Source organism: Triticum urartu, chromosome 6 (assembly GCF_003073215.2).
Source record: "Triticum urartu cultivar G1812 chromosome 6, Tu2.1, whole genome shotgun sequence".
Taxonomy (NCBI): domain Eukaryota; kingdom Viridiplantae; phylum Streptophyta; class Magnoliopsida; order Poales; family Poaceae; genus Triticum; species Triticum urartu.
This window is the reverse complement of record NC_053027.1, coordinates 175,272,042-175,287,760: the sequence shown is the minus strand read 5'-3', so window position 1 is coordinate 175,287,760 and position 15,719 is coordinate 175,272,042.

Sequence of the window (15,719 nt, the reverse complement as noted above, 5' to 3'; positions counted from 1 at the left end):
GCCTCGCTGTGAATCTAAGCTACATGATGAGCAACACAAGGGACACAAGGTTTATACTGGTTCGGGCCACTGTTGTGGTGTAATACCCTAATCGAGTGTGTGGTGCGGTGGATTGCCTCAAGGGCTGATGATGAACAGTATAGAGGAAGAACCGCCTCACCAGAGGTGTTCTTGGGCTGGTGCGGTGAACTACTTGGGTGAGTTCGATCGCCTCTGGATCTGATGAGAACTCTCCCTCTCTCTCCCTCTCCCTCTATCTCTCTCTCCGAGGTCTCCTCTACTGTGGTGGCTATCTCTATATATAGAGGCCCTGGTCCTCTTCCCAAATATTGAGCGGGAAGGGAGCCAACAACGGCCATTTTGAAGGGGAACATCTAGTACAAGTTATCCTGACTAAAGTTGGTCTTCGACTGCCAAAGGCACTGGTGATGATGCCATCTTGGGCTCCACGGTGACCTCCGTCCTGCCGCTCTGTTGGTCTTGGTCTCGTTGCACCGAAATGGTAACCTTTGCTTGATGCTTCGGTACTCCGCGCCTGCGCTTGCCCCCTTTGCACCAAAGAGGAAACAAGGACACTGCGTAGGCCGGCGCCCGCTTGGTCTTGATCTTCATGGCTTGTGTCACGAGCACCACACAAGGTACCACTGACTTGATCTCTCCGCCTCCTCGCGAGCCTGCCTGGTGAGGTCGTTCCTGAGGAAGCCTTGCGTCGTCCGCCCTGCGAGGCTTGGCCCCTCGCGAGGGTCTTGAGCTTGAGTTGATGAAGATGGGCCATGGTGGGCCACTCCTTGAGACACGCCGCAGGACGCAGGCAGGCAAGTCTGGGGACCCCCATTCCCAGAACGCCTATAGTAGCCCTCGGGCCCAAGGCGTGCTCGAACTTTTCTTAGGAGCGGAGCGAAAGGGCAAGTGCGGAGCACCGCGGGCCCCAACAGCCTGCGGCCTTGGTCGCCGCGTGGTGGTTGATTGGACGTCGGCGTCTCCGCTTCCCCACGCTGCCTCAGAAACTGCCCGATTTGACGAGTCCTTACATGCAAAAATTAGTCATGATTACGTGCGATCGTGGAGGCTGACAGTTGGCCTCCTCTAGACTATAAGTACGGAGAGGCGTGAGCCCCTCCAGTCCATCTCTTTTTGCTCCGCTCCTTCTTCCTCGCTCGTCCTCCATCTTGACGCCAATGGCGCCAATCCGCCGGTTCTCAGCCAAGGAGAAAGGAAAGGCTCCCCGAGACGGGCTCGACCCGCTCCCGCCGAAGAAGTGGCCGGTCCCTGGCCGCCGTGATGAGGTTGCTTGGTTGGAGACGTCAAGGCCTTGGTACGAGCGGCCACCCCCTAGGTTTCCGCTACCTCTGTACGCCCGGGTTGAGGGCCCTGGAGAGGAAGACGCCGAGCAGCGTTCCCTGCGTCGTCAGAGACGACGACGTGTCACCGCGGTGCGTGTCATTGCTCCTGGAGTCCACGCCGCGGACTCCTCTCGCAAGCTCGTGCTCCACGCTGCCATGCCTCCAAGCTCCTGGATACGCCTTCCTACTTCCTTTGCCTTCGAGATGCCACCAATGGGGCCTCTTGAGCTCTGGCTGCATCATGCCGGCTGCGGTACCCCCGCGAATGGAGCGGAGGTCGAGGTCATCGCTCCGGGCAAGGTCTACATGACCCGGGGCTAGGGCGAGATCGCCCGGGTCTGCCAAACAAGAGGTTCCCTTGTGATTCATCTCAAATACGACGGCGCCTCCCTGATTCTCTTCAAGGTCTTCGACGCGGAAGGATGCTGGCTGGAGTGCTTCCCTAGAGGAGGCGGCCATGGCGTCGGTGTGCCAAGGGCTAGGCCTGCCCTCTTCTTCCCCAGCGGATCCTCCAGCAGCGACAGCGATGCTTGGGAGTCCAGCGACTCTCCTGAGCTTCTCGCGACTCCAGAGACGAGCGATGACAGCTACGAGCCCCCGAGCTCGCGTCGTGCTCGGAGCAAGGCAGCTGCATCAGGTCGTCGGCGTGGCTGATCTGGATGGGGTTGGCGTCGGCCCCTCGCGGCCCACTGTTGATGATGGCGTCGGCCATGGAGGCGCGTGTAGTTAGGGCCCCTTAGGATTAGCACCTTTTGTTCCCTGCGAGGAATCAAGGAAATACCCCTTGGGGGCATGTAAAGCGTTTGCTGTGTCTTTTGTTGATATCGTCCTTATTATGAAGTGGTGCAAGATGCTTGTCCTGTCTCGGCTCGGTTCCTTCTTTCTAACCTCGCGACGGTTTGGTGCTCTACGCTAACAGGTCCCGGTCCCCAGGCAGGCTTCAGCCATCGCTGATATTCCAGGTTGTGATGCCGTGGTCAAGGCTAGGAGGTGAGCGGCCCGAGGTCCAGTAAGAGCCCCTGAGGCGCGATGCTCAGGAGATCCCCTTTAGCGCTCAAGCAGCCGCCTAAAGGCGAGAAAGGAAGACAATTTCGCCGTTACAGAGCTGCATTAAGTGAGGGTTCGATGTCGCATCGATTAGCTATTCCCGGACTAAGACTTATCTCGAAAGCCTGGAGTTGTTCCTTCGCGAGGTACCGGACTTGCGCGTCGGCAGCTGGGATAAAGCTGGGTCAGGCCTTCGCGAGCTTCTCCTCCGCTCCCCGCATTCTCCTTCGTGCTCTATGTCCTTAGGTCCCAGCCCTCGAGCGAGCTCAGCCACCGCTGGTATGCCAGGTCGCGATGCCGTGGACAAGGCTAGGGGGTGAGGGCTGGAGAGCCAGTAAGAGCTCCTGAGTCGCGATGCTCAGGAGCCCCCCTTTTAACACGCGAACGGATCGCATGGCTAAGAGAGAGAGAGAGAGCTCACGACGCCCCCCATATCATTCCTTAGGTGGACCCTCCAAACCATCACGAGAGAAGCAAGGATTGCCATTACGATTGCCAGCCGACCATTGGCTGCTCCGAGAGAGTGGTGCGGGCACTGAGGGCCTGCTGAGGTGGCGCTTGCAGGGCTGCCGCGGGCCAGAGCTCGACCACTCAGATTTGACGATGTTGCAGGGACGGACCCATGCACAAGCGCCGCGCGAGCGCGAGCAGCTCCAAAGGTAGGTGTTAATCGAGCAGGCGATTATCACAGGCAGGTTAAGCATGAAGGCAAATTGTCTTAGATAGATGCAGGAAAGATACATGCCACTGGGTAAGGCCCGAGCAGCTTGGGGATGATGCAGTCCGAGGGGCGCCCCCAGCAAGGTAACTAAAGACATAAGCAAAACGGATACATGCCGCGAGGACAGACCCATGCGACCTAGGAATAATGCAGCCCTGAGGGCGCTTCCAGCTGAAATGAAACTCGAAAGATGTCACCTGATATCATTGCAGAGCGGGCGTTGGACTAGCTGACGATGCACGGTGAAGAAGCTGATCCTCATGAGCCATCAGAGCCCTGAGCCTCGGGAGGCTCTGGGGGTCCGGGCGGCTCCTCAAGGTCCATCTCCATCTCCGCTAGGAAGGCATGGTGCCTGGCCTCCTGAGCTTCCAGAATGCTCCGCATCAGGCGCTGGTGAGCAGCAGCCCCGTTCGGCAGACCGAAAGGCATGCAAACATAGCTGTGTGGTGGACCCTCGCAATGTCCCATGCGCGAAGGCCAGAAACGCTCCCGAGACGCGGCTCATTGAGCCCTGGGTAGCCGATGCAGACGCGCAGCCCGCCATCCTCACCTGGAATGGGAGCTATGCCGGGTAGGCGGCGATCGCCGCGCGTGACTCTTGATTCCCGCAGCTCCTGGATGACCTTGGTGATGAACTCCTGAGGGTTGGGCCCTCCTTGCCTCATGCCTTCCTGAGGGAAACGTGCTGCGAAGCACGCCTCCAAGTGGTGCCCGAGTGCCTCCCTCGTGATCTTGGCAAAGTCAGAGGCCCTCCAGGAGAGAGCCCCCGAGCCTTGCCCGAGGAGGGCGTCGGGCGCGCCTTCCTATGCGACAGAGGGAGGCGCCCCTTGCACGGGCGCAGATCCTGATGCGGCGCCTCCGGAGACGCCTGTCTCCTGAGGCCTTGAGTTGGGCGATGTCTTCTTCTTCTTCTTAGGAACTACCTCGGGAAGGTTCCCACTCTTGCTGTCTGGGGCCTAAACTGATGCAACTTGGAAGGCATGCTCGAGAGAGCACACCACGTCTTTCTCTTCGCAGGGGACTGTGATGACCCCGCCGCTTCCCGGCATCTTGAGGACATTGTAACCATGGTGAGTCACTGCCATGAACTTGACCAGGGCTGGATACCCGAGGATGGCATTGTATGGCAGGTGAATGTGGGCAACGTCGAAGTCGATGAGCTCGATACAGTAGTTCTTGCGCTGCCCGAAGGTGACAGGGAGGCGAACCTGCCCTATCGGACTGGTGGAACCGTTAGTGACTCCTGAGAAAGGCTTGGTTGGCTGAAGCTGATCATATGACACTTGGAGATTGTTGAACGTCTCGACGGACAGAAGTTGAGCCCTGCACTGCCATCGATGAGGGTCCTGGTAACTTGCACATTGCTGATGACTGGGAACAAAGCATTGGTAGGACACCGGCTGTAGCCGCACACTTGAGCTGGTCCGCTGAGCTAAATGTGATGGCGCACATGGACCACCTGAGAGGGCGCATGGCCTCGAGCTTGGGGAGGACTGCGTTCACCTTGCAATAAAACTGCTTGAAGGTGCGCTGAGAGGCTGGGGCCTGGGCACCGCCCAGGATGCAAGTGATAGCACACGGCTCCTGGAAGCCCCCAGCCCCCTCGTCCTGATGATGGTTGTCATTCCTTCTTGGTGGTGGTGGCAGAGGAGGAAGGCCTGTGTTGCCCTGCGGGTGATCTTCGCGAGGCTTATCCCTCCAAGCCCCCTCGCGAGGCTGGTCCTGCCAGCGGTCCTCGCGAGGCCGGTCACGCCACCCTTGGCGAGGGCCATGGTCGTCCCATCGTCCTCCGCCTCTTCCTCCGCCTCGGCCATAGCCCCGATCGTTGCGCTCGGGGCGTCGACCGACATGTCCTTCTCGCACAGCTCTGAGCTCTTGGCATTCGTTGGTGTTGTGGGTGTGGTGGTCGTGGTACACGCAGTACCGGCTGCCCTTGGACGACTCCGGCTGGTCCCTACCACACTTCGTATCTGGCTCTGCTGCGAGCACAGCTGCTCCTTTGCGTTTCACATCTTTGGCCTTGGCTTTCTTCTCTTCTGGGTCAGCAGCTGGGAGCTCGAGAAGGGAAAGGCGTCCCTCCTTAGCCCTGGCGCACTTGGTCGCCAGGTTGAACAGGTCTAGAGATGTTCACAGATCCTCGTGGATTGCCAGCTCCTCCTTCATCTTGACGTCGCAGACGTCATTAGAGAACGCTGAGATGATGTCCTCCTCGGTCACCTTGGGAATCTTGAGGCGAGCGCTATTGAAGCACTGGATGTACTTCTACAGGGTCTCTCTAGGTTGCTGCTTGACACGGCGTAGGTCACCCACGACTGGAGGACGGTCGCGAGTGCCCTGGAAGTTGGCGATGAAGTGGGTGCGCATCTCGCCCCAAGAGGAGATCGTGCCAGGAGGCAGGTTCAGGAGCCAGGTGCGGGCACCATCTTTGAGCGCCATGGGAAACCAATTCGCCATGACCTTTTCGTCTCCGTTGGCCGCTTCGATGCCTAGCTCGTAGAGCTGCAGGAACTCCGCGGGGTCGGTAGTGCCGTTGTAGCGAGGAGGCAGATCCGACTTGAACTTGCCTGCCCAGGCGACACTGCGTAGCTCGGTGGTGAAGGCATGGCAGCCTGTGGTGGCCACCGGAGCCCTTTGCAGACGCAGGGCTTGCTCCTGGGGATTCCCGCCCACCGCCGCCAGGGGCAGCGCGGGGTCTTGACGTGCTGGCGCAGGGATGCGGTCATGACGTGCCGGAGCAGGGAGCACGCGAGCACCTTCTTGGGGACGAGGGATTTCTTGGCAGCTCCTTTCTTGTCGTGCGAGCGCTGGACGCGGTGGGTCTCGTCCAGGGGCCACGCGCCTTGGAGCCAGGGCACCTTCTTGGGGAGGAGGTAGCGGAGGCACCTCCTGAGCTGCATCACCCACGCAAGACGGAGGGCGAGGCAGCGAGAGCGACGGCGCAGGAGAGCCCCCTGCGGTGCTGACGAGCTCGGTGATGTGAGCGAGCCACTCCTTGTAGAGGTCGTCGATGAGGCGGTAGTGCAGGAGCTCGCATGCCAGGAGCAACGCGGCATGCGCGTCCTTGGGAGTGCGACGGGCGTGTGACGACGAACCGGCTAGAGTCAGCGACGGAGTGGCGGTGCGGCCTTCCCGCCGCACCGAGGGATGCAGCAACGATGCCTGCTGCTCATTCCCCGCCTGGCCGGTGGCGGCGTTGGCGGCAAGCGATGGAGAACGACGGGGAGGCCCGACGATGGGAGCCATCTGGGCAACGCGGGCGGCGAGAGCAGCCCAACGCTCGGCACGAGCTCGGCAAGCGTCAGCCATGGATGCGATGAACGATCGAACGTGGAACAACGGAAGAAAAATTCCGGCGCACCCCTACCTGGTGCACCAAATGTCAGATATCGGGTTCCGGCAACCCTTAAGGTTTGAACTCTGGGGTGCGTGCAAAGATCTTCCCCCTACCGATCCTCATCCCAACGCCTCGCTGTGAATCTAAGCTACCACGATGAGCAACACAAGGGACACAAGGTTTATACTGGTTCGGGCCACCGTTGTGGTGTAATACCCTAATCCAGTGTGTGGTGCGGTGGATTGCCTCAGGGGCTGATGATGAACAGTACAAAGCAAGAACCGCCTCGCCAGAGGTGTTCTTGGGCTGGTGCGGTGAACTACCTGGGTGAGTTCGATCGCCTCTGGATCTGATGAGAACTCTCCCTCTCTCCCTCTCTCTCTCTCTCTCTGAGATCTCCTCTACTGTGGTGGCTATCTCTATATATAGAGGCCCTAGTCCTCTTCCCAAATATTGAGCGGGAAGGGAGCCAACAACGGCCATTTTGAAGGGGAGCATCTAGTACAAGTTATCCTGACTAAAGTTGGTCTTCGACTGCCAAAGGCACTGGTGATGACGCCGTCTTGGGCTCCACGGTGACCTCCATCCTGCCGCTCTACTTGTCTTGGTCTCGTTGCACCGAAATGGTAACCTTCGCTTGATGCCTTGGTATTCCACGCCTGCGCTTGCCCCCTTTGCAACAAAGAGGAAACAAGGACACTGTGCAGGCCGGCGCCCACCTGGTCTCGATCGTCATGGCTTGCGTCACAAGCACCTCGCGTGGTACCCCTAGCTTCATCTCTCCGCCTCCTCGCGAGCCTTCCTGGTGAGGCCATTCCTGAGGAAGCCTTGTGTCGTCCGCCCCGTGAGGCTTGGCCCCTCGCGAGGGTCTTGAGCTTGAGTTGATGAAGATGGGACATGGTGGGCCACTCCTTGAGCCACGCCGCAGGCAGGCAAATCTGGGGACCCCCGTTCCCAGAACACCGACACAATCTTCTTGATCAGTAATAGCCCCAGGTCTAGCGCACGGGGGTGCCATAGGGGCCCGGCCCTCCTGGCCGAGCGGCAGGACACCCTGCTGTGTGTCCGCGAACGCCGCCAGCCTCAGGCCGTCCTGGCCGAGACTAGGAGGAGTAACTAGGGCTGTATTCTGGTCCTCCTGACCAGAAAAAACCCCACGAGAGGGCGATAGAACTGCCCGCGGAGCCCGACTCACCTGGCCGAGTTGGGAGCCCCCCTGGCCTGATCCCCCCATCGTGGGGTGGTCGTCGCCGTGACCACCGCTGCTCCCTTTTCCATCACCGTGAGGTTACTCACGACCTTGTTCACCTTGCTCACCATTCCCTCTATGGCCCTTGGCGCAATGTTGCTGTTGGGGCCATTAAACATAATAGCTATTTTTTGCTAGCCATTTGACCTTTCCAGTAAGCATCTACACTATGATTTTTTGGAAAGGATGCTACTCTAATATTCTTCAGTATTCTACAGAACCTCTCAGATGTGTGACCAACAAGTCCACAACACTCATAGTACAACGACAAATTTTCATTGAAGACTCGCTTTGCTGCCTAAAGGGGTGAGTTCTACGCTATGCTTGAGTTGTTCATGTAACGAAATTTTCACTCGAATGTGCAAAAACTTCTCCACAATTATATGATTTCGATGGGATACAATGATCACCTCGCCAAGTTGGTCCCCTAGGGACTTGCCCACACTCTTAGTTTTTATCTCGAAAGGGAGGTCATGAACCTATGCCCATATAGCCATGGCTCCAAGATCAATCTCCGCCAGGTCTCCCTTGCCGTCGAACTTGGCGAAGATAATGCCATCGCTCTTGTAGTGCCATGGCTGGGCCTTCAGGACAAACTTTCTATCTTCCTTGACAGAGAAGTTGAGGACGAATCTCCCGTCCATGCTGGCCACCTCTTGAACGGTGACCACAACTTGCAACTTCCATGCCGAAGAAGCACGAAGTTCATCGATGAGGGTCTGTGGATTCACTTGGAAGGGCGATAGGAGACGGCCCGCCACCACTGATCCACAAATAGCCCTCCTCGCCGCATACATGTTGAGGATCAGTAGGGGCACCCCCCTAGAGGGCGTCTCTCCATCGCCCCCTCATTATTGTCTGGCGTAGGGGCCAGAACAGGGGTTCCGCCCTCGCCGGGGATCGCTGGCTCACAACCCCCCGCTGTCGTGTTCATTGTTTCGCCCCTGCCCCGACCCATCTCCTTCTCTTCCTTCCCCTGACTTGCCATGGCTCTCACACTAGTATCCCAACTCGAGAGAGGATGAGCAAAATTGTCTGTCCCCTGTTCTGAGCTATTACGCGAGGGAGGTTTGCTCATCGCATTGGTACAGATATACTTCCTATTCTCCCCAATATTAGCACCCTCCACAATGGAATTCGTACACTTTACCAAACATAAATGGCCTTGATTTGTCAGTTTTTCAAAACTGGCAGGCCCAATTGCTCTATCATCCAAATAAGAATTAAAATCGTCAATGCCTTGAAAATTTTCTCTAGTATTTACCTGCCCCGCTGAACGCCTTGTCCCATGCCCGAGTCATCAAACGGAAAAGATTCTAAATCAACCAGAAACGGGCTTGAATCCCCCTTTCCATCCTTAAAATCTCAAATTGGACGCACCCACCTAGATTTAATATAGCACCCTCTGTCCCCGGCAAGCATATTAAACAAGATGAAATTATCAAAGCGTACATGACCTTTATTAGGAATTTTCCAAAAGAGGATCACATGAATTCCTCCCATACCCCTAATTCTGCATAATCTGTCGGTATCCTGATTTATCTCTCCTCCCTTAATAACAGTCTAGGAAACACTCTCTCTAATTCCTGTAGCATAGGATTTCTTTCCAAATAGGGGGCAAAAAAGAATCCCCACCCTCGAGAGAGAAACTATTCTTTCTATACACTTTCCTAAAATCCTTCAACAGGAAAGAATCCTTGCCAGACTTGGACTTGGCCAAACCCTCCTCTGCCAGATCGGTGAAGGGCCCTTGGATTGTGCTCACCTCCGTATGGGTCTCTTTCCCCGCCGGAGGAGCCGCTTGGATCCGCACCTCCCATTCACTCGACTTCCCTCTCCATAGCCGCTTCTTAGCCTCGATCGCGCTCCTCTCCTGAGCGCTAAAGGCCCCCCATGGGTGCCCACCCCCGCATGGGCGTCCCCTTCCGCCGGTAACACCGCCTGAATCACCGCCGCCATCTCACCCACTTTTTCTCTCCGTCGCCGCTAGGTCGCGGGAGCTCCATTTTTTTGCAAAACCATATTATAGAGGGTCCTCGTAAACCCTTGTGTGCTATTACTAGATTTTGACGAGAGAGCCCTTGTGTGCTGTAATTTGGTGCGTACAATAATATAATCTGGCACAACTACACAAAAAATAGGCTCCCTGTTGGGATTTCGAGAAGTAAGGATAGTTGGTAGATGATAAGTTCATAATATGCTGTGTTGAAAGTTTATTGCGAAGCCATGACAATGAGAGTGCACAGAGAAATAGTATTCCAACATGTCTCTATATGTGGTGCACATGCATTTCAAAACTCACGTAGTAACATTAGCTAACCCATTAAATGTAAGCTTTGGAAATATGAGTGACATGTAGTTTCGCTTGAAGGATGGAGTGCTGCTAATACGACACAAAGCCACTACACAGATTGTAATGTCGATAAAAGGGGGACACCATAAGCATCATAAATAAATTGGGAAAGTGGAACTGACTGGAAAATATGGGGTTGTTTTGCCACTGCTAATCGAAAGCCTATCGATCACCTACATGCCAGCTCTATTCACCTAAAGGCGCGCTACTGTTACTATCAGTCTAGTCTCTCAAAGTCTCTACAACTCCGAGCATTTACTGGATATTATGGCAGACCAACTTGAATTGCTGAAAGCAATTTGAAGAAGCGGCCAAATAGACCTGTCGACTGCATATGTCCCTGCTTGCCTTCTTGACGAGGAACATACTTTACTTATTAAAGAAGGATAGAAGAGGAACATCTTAAAGAATAGAAGAGCAAGCATATTTAGGAGATTCCGTTTCTTCTATACAATGTTGGTTGCCCACCCATGATGAATCAGAGCATCCAAAGAAATGCAATTCCATGCTCTCTCTCTCTGTGTGTGGCCACATGCATTTGGAAACTCAAGTCGGAGCATTAGCTGACGAATTAAATGTATGTTTGTTAACTAATATGAATATCATGTCACATTCGTATTGGAACAACTAAGCTTCAGAAATATGATTGGTGTGTTGTTTAGCTTTAAAGGGTGGACTGCTGCTAGTAGGACACAAAGCACCTATGCAGATCATAGTGTAGATATAATGGCAAAACCCTAAGCATCACGAGTAAAATCGGGAAAGTGACTTGCTGGAAAATATGTGCTAGTATTGCTGGTACGGCTAGAAAGGCTTCGTATATCAGCTCCCTACAATTGAAGGCGCAGTACTGTTACCATCAGTCTAACTTTCAAAGGCGACACATACGACCGAATATGAAGAGTTGAAAGCATCCATGACAAGCGACATGAAGACCAACATGAAGAGTCGAAAGCGTCCATGACAAGCAGCCAAATAGACCTGTATACTGCAAATGTCCCTGCTCCTCTTCACTACAAGGAACATACTGTACTACTATTATACTCCCTTTGTCCCTAAATACAAGTCTTTGTAGAGATTCCACAATAGATCACATATGGATGTATATAGATATATTTTAGAGTGTAGATTCACTCATTTTGCTCCGTATGTAGTCTATGGAGGAATTTCCACAAATAATTATATTTAGGACCGGAGAGAGTACTTATTAAAGAAGAACAAAAGAGGAGCATGCTAAAGAAGAGAAAGCATATTTTGGATAATAAAATGTTCATTGCCCACACATGATGAACCAGAGCGCATAAAGAATGCAACTCCCTGCTGTCCCTCGATATGTGGCGCATGTGCTTTTCGAAAGTAAAGTAGGAACATTAGCTGACCAATTAAACATTCTCTATTTTGGTACAACATGTCAACATCATATCAGATTTGTATTTGAGAAAGTAAGTTTGGAATTATGAGTGGCTCGTTGTTTAGCTTGACGGGTAGAGGAGCACTGCTTGCACGTCTCGAAGCACCTATGATGATGGTACTGAATATATGGGAATGTCTACATGCAAGTCCCCTGACTTTTGTCATTTGGGCCAGTCGACCATTTCAGGCAGTTGGATGAAGATCCTATATCTCCTAACCCTTCTTCTTCCTCGCCCCTTATTCTTCCCCTACAGACCGCCGCACAGTCCACCGGCCAAACCATCGGCCCCTACCCTTCCCTGAACCGCCCACCACCTCCGGTCTTCTGCTGCCCCTGGCCATCCCTATAGCCAACCCCACCCCACCCAACCCACATCGAGTTTTGCCTCCAGCGAGGCCCCACCATAGCCCGACGACCGCCCCCACAACCAATGTCCCTATCCGAAGCCCTAAGATAGATAAATAGGCAGCCCTCCGGCGAGCCCCTTCCTTCACTATGGCGAACTCTCAAAAATTGACTGACCCCAAAATGAAATTCAGTCGATTGTTATTCAAGCTCATGTGGAATATAAAGGGGAAAACCATAAGCATTGCGAGTATAGTGGTGAGCGTGCCATGGCGGATTTGAAGGTGCAAACCGGACAAAGGCAACTTTTGCAACCAATGTTTGCTTTCAACTAACAAGTGTATGATTCAAAGTGATGGATAAGAAATCACAGTAAAGCTGTGGCAATCTATTTTCTTGCTGAGATAAATAACATGACCATATACGAAAGAGTACCGCCTCTGGTGTGGCGCCGTGTAAGAATCTGCTGAGGCATTGAGGGTGCTGCGGTAGCGATGGCTCGACAGCGTGGTAGCAGATCTAGGAGGGCAGATGATGGCAATGAGAGGAATAACCCCGCGCTATGGACGAGACAGTGGTACGAGCGGCCTCGGCAAGGTGGACGACGATGCAGATGAAACAAGAGAACGCAATGCAAGGATCCTAGTCCGAAGCTGTGGATGAGAGAGGTTGATCTCTTGTAATGGACGACGACATCAGGGTACCAGCTCGGGCATGGTGGAGGAGGACGGGTGGCTGACAAAGGAGACTAGGGTGGAGAGGGTGTTTCGGAGCCCACAAAGTACGAATGGGGAAATGGAGGGAGAGAGGTAGGGGGAACCATGTCTTCAGGGCACACTTGTCTCAAATGCAAGGAAATTTACAAACTTAGCCCCCGTTTACAATTTCCTACATCATAGTAATATTGGTCGGTTGGGGATAGGACGGTAATCTCGCATACACCAAATATTTGCTGATGGGGATTCCAGTCGAGGAGAAACTATGTGTTTTGGCGCCCACCATATATGAATCGGGGTGAGATGCGATTTGGACCGAGGAGAAATTGTATTGTGGCGCCCACCGTGTATGAATCCGGGGAGGTGAGAGGCAGAGGTGGTTATGTTACGTTTGAGTGAAATTACAAGCATACCCCTATCGAAACCTATAGAAATCGAGCCGATAGGCTTTGTGTGTCAGGGATAGGCAGTAGTAATTGCCATCTCGCAGATTTTGGTTTCGGGCGGTTAGTGCGAGTTTCCCCGCTTTGTTCAAATTTTTGCAGAAAAATATTGCACGTTTACCGTGCCAACTCAATTCGAATCCATTTTGTATTCTTTTTTTCTTCAGGTAGGATCCATTGTGTATTCGAGTACAAATCTATATACATCATTTTTTATATATACTTTCAAAAGCACAATAAAGAATTCTGCTCCTTTATATATAAAATACGATTTACAAATGCAATGATCTCAAAATCATATGGTTGAATTCAAATTTTTGAAACCAAATAATGTTCAGATCAAATGTATGGATCGGTAATATCAATATATTAAATAACATACGCGTGCGAAAATTCAAATAGTATGCATGTTTGATAGATCAATTTTGGTTCGAGTATGAATTACATGTATCATCATTTGGAATTCAAATATTTGAATCCCTTTTACGTTGACATCTTCTATTCACACAACTAAATATTTGAATCTTGTTTCATGCCCATATCTCTCTAGGTCTCTCTCATGTGCTCCTTCATGTAGCTATCACTCTCTTTTCTCCATCTCACCTGCACGCTCACTACATGCTTCTCCATTCTTTGCAAACACGGTCTCTCATCGGTCTCCCTCGAGAAGTGTCACACTCTCTATATGTTCATAGATTACATGAATTTCATTATCTCTCATGTCTCTATCGTTTTCTGGTATCACTATAGCTACCTAAGCGTTCTTTTTCACTGCCACACACACACTCTCGCTCGTTTTCCACTTTGCCTTTGTCTCCAGGGTTCTCTCACACACCCTATATATTTCTAGATATGACTCCTACCACTAAAATTACTCTCTCCCACGCACCCATCATTTGTTGGGGTCTCCTTTCCATCTTCATCTCCACTCCAAAACAGACAATATTCATTTGTTTATTACCGATCAGACAAACTCTCTCTCTCCCCTCTCTCGCACTCACTCACACACACACAACTCCCAATTTGGATACCCCTATCGACTACCGTGTCTCTCTCTCACACACAAAACTCTCGCTTTCGGACCCCTGACTCGTATCTCTATCACAAACATTGATCGACCTGCCTCTAGATAGGTTTATCCATCCACCGCACACTTTCACTCCTTGTATCTATGTAGATCTTTAGTACCTTCTTGAGACACGCCCTCTCGATCGTGCACATGCACACTATGGCCTCATTTTATGGTAATACCTCTCGCACACTCACACTCGTCGTGTCTTTGTCACACATGCACTCTGCCCTCCTCCTCTCTGCCTCACACACACACATGGGCTTTTTACAACAATATCCCACTTCTCGAATCTTGAAACCAACCACATTCCTCCCTTGTCTCATAAAAATAGCCAAATGAATATATTTTGAGTGAAACATAAGATATTTTTAGTGATATATATATATATATATCAAAACAAGACTGTTTCTATCAAATTGGTGAATATGTATTACTCTACTTTGGATGCGTTGCAACACATTGGCACATTGCTAGTTATTACTGTATTATTTTCTGGACACCAGACAAACGCTGGAGTACCTATACGAAGAGAAGATGCGCATGCACATAGTCGGTCTCTCGCTATCTCACACACATGAGAGTTACGTAAGGCACGATAAAAAAATAAATCCATAGGTGCACAATTGCTGCATGCGCGCGTACCATTTACATGGTGTAGCGCACCTTTGTAGGATTAGTCAGCTCGCATGATAATTTGATCCGTAGGACTTGATGGTCGGAGACCATAGGTGAATGACCCAGAGGCGGTGGCTTGCCAGTCGCCACTGATCGAGTTGCCACATTTAAAATATCTTTTTCAGTGGGGTAAGAGATCCGATTTTCAATGGTGTGTTATACTAGTTTTTAGAATGATTGGTATGGAGCAAAAATGGAATTCATCACTACTACCTCTCTCGTGGTTTACTAGTCCCCATCGTATTTTGGGTCAAAGTTTGTCCACAAATTTTACTTGTAAAATATGAATGGAAAATGAGATTTTCTTATACCCAAACAAAAAAGGACCGAAGGGGGTGATTGCTCTCACACGGACGCGACCTCTCACTAGCACATGCATTGAACCGGCGCGCTGGCCAAGAGGGCCCCACTCGCTGCACGCCTGGCTGAACACACCTCCTCGCCGCATTCAACCGGCTTCAGACTGCCCCGCCTACCTCCATTGAATCCATGTCCCGCGAGCCGTCCGACATTTTAGAACACAATGCTGGTTGACTCCTCTTGTCCGCCCATTATTTAAACAAGGCCAGACGCCTGGCAAGAACCGCACCACACTGTCGCTCCCCATATCCTCCTTGCACCATTTTCTCCACACTCTCCCTAGCATCCGCGAGAAGGAAGACGAGTTCTCCTGCTTAAAAGCTGGCTGGGTGCCACGACGAGCCAGGAAACTCGCTGCCCCAGCTCCCTCCCTGCCTCAGGCCGACAGTACCATGGGCAAGGCCATAGGCGGGCAAGCGGAGGAGCAAGCTGCCACTCGAAGCTGGCCCCTGGTGCATCAACTCAACGCTCCAAGCCTGCTCGCAGAGGAGTGGCTAGTCGCTCCACGCTGGCACATGGGGGATCACTGCGTCCAGTGCATCATGGTTGGCCGCGCCATCCGACACAAACGTTGGTGGAACCATCACATGCTAGCGAAGGCGGCCAACACGTCCACGGCCACCGCCGACACCGAGGAATAGTAGACC